Here is a 6,000-nt window from a genome sequence, read left to right on the forward strand (position 1 = left end):
AAGGACTTGTTTAGTGTTAGGCATACTGCTAGGCTCTGGAGATACAACTATGAACAAGACAAATGCAGTCCAGGCCTCAGACTGGGCCCAGGGTGGTTCTTATGACAAGGAAATCAATAGGGATTTAGTAGAGAAAGTATAACTTAATTTTTTAAAAAATTTATTGATGTAAGAGAGAGACATTGATTTGTTGTTCTACTTACACATGCATTCATTCATTGATTCCTGTATGTGTCCTGACTAGGGATTGAACCCACAACCTTGGTATATGGGGATGATGCTCCAACCAACTGAGCTGTCCAGCCAGGACCATAACTTAATGTTTTAATACACTGACCACTTTAATTTTAAATTATGAGATCCTGCATTCATAGGTTACAGAGAAATGTCCTTAGGGCAATAAATTAACAAATGAAGGAAGGGGGGCAGATTAATCTGGTAGTGTGAGGTGGAACCGTTATAGGAGAAACACCCAGAAACTCAGTTCTTCTTGCCAACGCAGTAAAGAATTACAGATCAGCAAGCCTACTAACGTGCAAGCTAAGTTTATTAGTGCTAAGTTCTAATAGGAAAGCAAAAGCCAGAGTGGCAAAAGCAGGGTGGCAGGAGCTCAGGTGGCCAGCATCTGGATGGCTGGAGGCCAGCTGGCCAGGGGCCCCCCATGTGTCAAGAAAGGGCCACAAGCTGAGAGGGAGGGAGGGGGAGAGAGAGAGAGAGAGAAAGAGAGGCGGGGGGGGGGGAGACCTTTGTTCTGAGGACTTATATAGTTGGTGGGATGGGGGTGAGGGAGTTACATATTGATTGACGGGTAAAGGTGGTGCCAGCTTTCCTGGGCGTATGTGACTACTCAAGTGTAAGTATGTGTGGGGGTCTGTTAGCCTGAATCCTTATCTTGCTCCAGACTGTGTTTGTTCAATGTGCATATGTGGTGTGAGGCAGGCAGTTAACCAAAGTTGTTTTATGGGCTTTTCCTTTGGGCACTGTAGTCCCCCTCCCCTTTTCCCTTCTAGGCTTTGGGATGAATACACAGTCTCAAGGTTTTCCTTTTCATAGCTAGTGGAGATGGTACACACTCCTCCTTCACTATCTTGTTTGGAATGCCTGGCAGTCTTATCAGACCAGACTCAGAACTACTGGGTCAACAGGTGAGACATGTTTTCCTTCGCTTTTATAAAGTTCTCCTGTATAAAGTTCTTTGTTAGATTGCAATGGGAGGGCTCTGCCTTTATTTCCTCTCTGGCCATTCATTCTACTATAACAAAACCAGTGTATACTTGTCCTGTCTAAAAATCTTCAAATTCAAGTAATGATGATTGATGATGATGATTATTAGGTTTTACGCAGGATATTGGCCTATGGAACACTAATTTTTAAAATATATGCTTGGAGATTGGTTAGTTTAGAGGTAACATAAAGTAAAATTTCAATAAATGTTAGCTATTCTTTTTACTACTGTTACACTTTATAAATAAGTGCTGTGATATGAGAGGATGAAGCAAGGAAATGGCTAAAATTCATTGGAGAAAATATAATTCCTTGAATGGGCAATTTACATAAATTACCTCAACAAAACCTAATGTACTCAAAGCCAATTTGCTGAATCATCAGTTTGCCAAATTCATCAGATTTATGGAGTGTGGCTTTAATACTTTAATGTGGAGGTTAAATAAGTTCGTCAGACATGTTTATTCTTGGTCATGGAGTAACTTTTCTATTCATATATGTGAATATTTTTTGTGTCCTTTAACATGTCACTTCTTGTTTTGTTGATCTTTAGAATTTTAAAAGGGTTTTTTTTTTTTTGCCAATTTCTCAGGTAGCATCAGATAGTATATTGTATTAATTAGGATTAGATATGGCTGTGAGAAAGTAAACAGTTATTTTTTCCCCCACAAATCCAGATGTTGTCTTTCAGGGCTGGTTTGGGGGCTGCCATAGGGCACTGTTGCCTATTCTTATTGTACCCCTACCAGGCTGGTGCCTTGTGGCTGACCCTCCCAGGCATCCTCACTCCTGGGCGAATAATTTTACACTTTCTTGTGGAATATTGCTACACATTTTATACAATTTGACAGAAATTAATATATCATGAGTAAACAGTATTTCCTTATAGTGTAGGGGAGGAAGGAAGTAAAAATGCCGAATAATTTCCCTTTGAGCACATACATCGAGAGAGAGAGAGAGGAAAGAGATCTACCTACAGTCTTTGTAAAAGTAAAAACAAAGAAAAAATGACCAAAATTTGGCTATAACAAACACATTAGTGCTAATCTCAGCATTGAACAATGGTGTGGCTCAGAAATATTTATTGAATAAATGAATGAGTCAAATATTCTGTTTCAAACATCTATATAGGAGGAAAATGTTATATTTTTGATGTAGGCAAACTGAGGACTAGACAGATTTTGGGACATTTCAGTTTAACTTTTAATATCAGAAAAATAATGGAGAAAATGAATTAAAAATTCATGGAATACAAAAGTGGAGATCAAGTCTCAACATTCTTGGGGGGTGGGACCTGGGAGGAAAATATTTAAGGGAAACAAAATTACCTTACACAGTAGCCAATTCCTAAAATCACCTGTTGTTATTGTTGCCTTAAAAAAAAACCAGATGATCGTTTTAATCAAATTGCCAAGTTGATCAACTTGCATTTGACTAAAGTATTTTCTTCTAAAGACTCTTCGGACTCTTCTTTTTATCACCTGAAGCAGATGTATAGGTCAGGAGGGCAGAAAGTATCTCAGTGCCTGGAAATAGCCTAGCTTGATTAGAGAGTTAAGGGTTGGCAGGAGACCACAGAGATTAGAAGGTGAGGCTGAAAGGGAAGTAATGGCCAAATCATGAAAGTCCCTCTTAGGCACTTTAGTAGTTCTCGCTTTTCCTTGTAGGTGGTAATTGGGAATCAAAAACATAAAGTTTACTGGATGTTGGTTTTCTGAGAGCAGAGCCTACATTCGCAGGGCTCAATATACACCTGGTATATGCTGGGCTCTTACTGTTATGAGGTATTTTTCAAAAGCACAAGGGACTCAGCGGATATCCCTTGAAGCCAAGTTTAATAGTAGGAAAAAGGGTATTAAGGGAAAAATTACTTAGGGAGGAAGATTAACCATAAGAGTGGGCAATTTAGGGGCTAATTTGTTGACCTTTGCCAGTGAGGTCTAAATAATAGAGTAGGAACAGAGGCAAGACAGGCTGGAGTTGCAAAAAGAATGTAAACCAAGGAAGTGAAAGTCTGGTAAAAATGTGTTTTGGAAGCAGCTTGATAGAGGAGGCACTGGGAAGGTCGCCACCTGGTGTGAGCTCAGGGTACTGAGAAAAAAATAAAACCAAAAAGAGCTGATCAGAATTTTGGATTGCTGGGGGAGAAAAAAAAAAGCCAGCGAAATTAGTTTAGGTTCTACCTTATTTTTGGTTTGCTCTGACCTTTTAGTCTTCAAGGTCCTTCAATACTTACAGTTCCTCAGATGTTCTTCTCAACCACCTCAAAACACCTAGTACTGCCCAAATGGACTGGTTGAGCTATCAAGGCCTCTAATTCCAAGCGGCAGCATAGGACCTGTCTGCAGTCATGACTAATTAAAATGACCTCCCGGGAGAACCAAGATGGTGGCGTAGGTAGACACACTGTGCCTCCTCGCACAACCAGAACTGACAGAAAATCAAACGGCAAGGAAGTCCGACACCAAGTAGATAAAAAAGAAACATACATCCAGACCGGTAGGAGGGGCGGAGACAGGCACCGGGGCGGAGAGGACTCATGTGGCCATGGCGGGACCGAGACTGGTGGAGAGTGGGATGAACGAGGCAGGCAGTCTGACCACTAGCAGTCCCTGTGGCCCCACATTCGCGCACAGATAAACAGAGAGGGCCGGACTCAGAGTGGTGGAGAACGGTGCAGGCAGAGTGGAGGGTAGCACCCCGTGGCCCCACACTTGCGCACAGATAAACCAGGATGAACGGCGGGGAGCAAAGCAGACGGCATAACCCAGGGCTCCAGCGCGGGAAAATAAAGCCTCAGACCTCTGATTGAAAGCGCCAGTGGGGGTTGGGGCGGCAGCAGGAGAGACTCCCAGCCTCACAGGAGAGGTTGCAGGGGAGACCCACAGGGGCCTAGAGTGTGCACAAGCCCACCCACTCAGGAACCAGCACCAGAGGGGCCCAATTTGATTGTGGGTAGCAGAGTGAAATATTGAAATCTGGTGGAGAGTGGAGCGGGAGCCATTGCTCCCTCTCGGCCCCTCCCCCCACACAGCCTCACAGCGCAGCAACCAGCATTACCCTGCCCCCATGAACACCTAAGGCTCCGCCCCTTTAAGTAACAGAAGCACCAAGACAAAAAAAAAAAGGCCCAAATGACAGAACACTTCAAAGCTCCAGAAAAAATACAACTAAGCGAGGAAGAGATAGCCAACCTATCAGATGCACAGTTCAAAACACTGGTTATTAAGACGCTCACAGAATTGGTTGAATGTGTTCGAAAACCAGATGAAAAAATGAAGCCTATGCTAAGAGAAACAAAGGAAAATGTACAGGGAACCAATAGTGATGCGAAGGAAACTGGGACTCAAATCAACGGTGTGGACCAGAAGGAAGAAAGAAACATCCAACCAGAAAACAATGAAGAAACAAGAATTCAGAAAAATGAGGAGAGGCTTAGGCACATCCAGGACATCTTGAAACGTTCCAACATCCGAATTATAGGGGTGCCAGAAGGAGAAGAGGAAGAACAAGAAATTGAAAACTTATTTGAATAATGAAGGAGAACTTCCCTCATCTGGCAAAGGAAATAGACTTCCAGGAAGTCCAGGAAGCTCAGAGTCCCAAAGAAGCTGGACCCAAGGAGGAGCACACCAAGGCACATCATAATTACATGACCCAAGATGAAACAGAAGGAGAGAATCTTAGAAGCAGCAAGAGAAAAGGACACAGTTACCTACAAAGGACTTCCCATAAGTCTGTCAGCTGATTTCTCAAAAGAGACCTTACAGGCAAGAAGGGACTGGCAAGAAGTATTCCAAGTCATGAAAGGCAAGGGCCTACATCCAAGATTACTGTATCCAGCAAAGCTATCATTTAGAATGAAAGGGCAGATAAAGTGCTTCTCAGATAAGGTCATGTTAAAGGAGTTCATCATCACCAAGTCATTATTAGATGAAATGTTAAAGGGACTTATCAAAGAAAAAGAAGATAAAAAGTATGAACAGTAAAAATGACAGCAAACTCACAGTTATTAACAAACACACCTAAAACCAAAACAAAAGAAAACTAAGCAAACAACTAGAACAGAAACAGAACCACAGAAATGGAGATCACATGGAGGGTTATCAATAGGAGATTGGGAGGGGGAGAGAGAGGGGAAAGATACAGAGAATAAATAGCATAAACGATACATGGAAAATAGACAGGGGGAGGGTAAGAATAGTGTAGGAAATGTAGAAGCCAAAGAACTTATAAGTATGACCCATGGACATGAACTATAGAGGGGGAATGTGGGTGGGCAGGGGTGGGCAGGATGGAGTTGAGTGAAGGGGGGGAAATGGGACAACTGTAATAGCATAATCAATAAATATATTTAAAAAATCAAAATAAAAAATAAAAAAAATAAAATTAAAAAAATAATAAAATGACCTCCCATATTCCCTCTTCCATCAAGTCTATTCCTCATGCTTCTTCTTCATTGTTGTTGGGGAGGCATGACGTATGCTGGAGTCAAGTCAGAAACATGGGTACTCCCTCCACCTGCACCTCAGCCATTGACTTCCCCAATGAAAAACCTTACTTTCACTTGCTCTATGTTTCTCTGGCATTTTCCTCTTCTTAGAGTTTGACCTCAAACAAGTTAATCTGTCTGTCCTTCCTTTTCCTCATGTATCTGAGCCCCTGGTGATTTTAATGCTCATAGTGTTTTTGGCAGCTAGAATTAAATCATGTATTTATCTGTTTATTAACTTTTTTCTTTTGTGAACAGGTTTTATTACACAGAGGGCATGGGGC

The sequence above is a fragment of the Desmodus rotundus genome, chromosome 4, assembly GCF_022682495.2.
Source record: "Desmodus rotundus isolate HL8 chromosome 4, HLdesRot8A.1, whole genome shotgun sequence".
In the NCBI taxonomy this organism is placed as follows: Eukaryota; Metazoa; Chordata; class Mammalia; order Chiroptera; family Phyllostomidae; genus Desmodus; species Desmodus rotundus.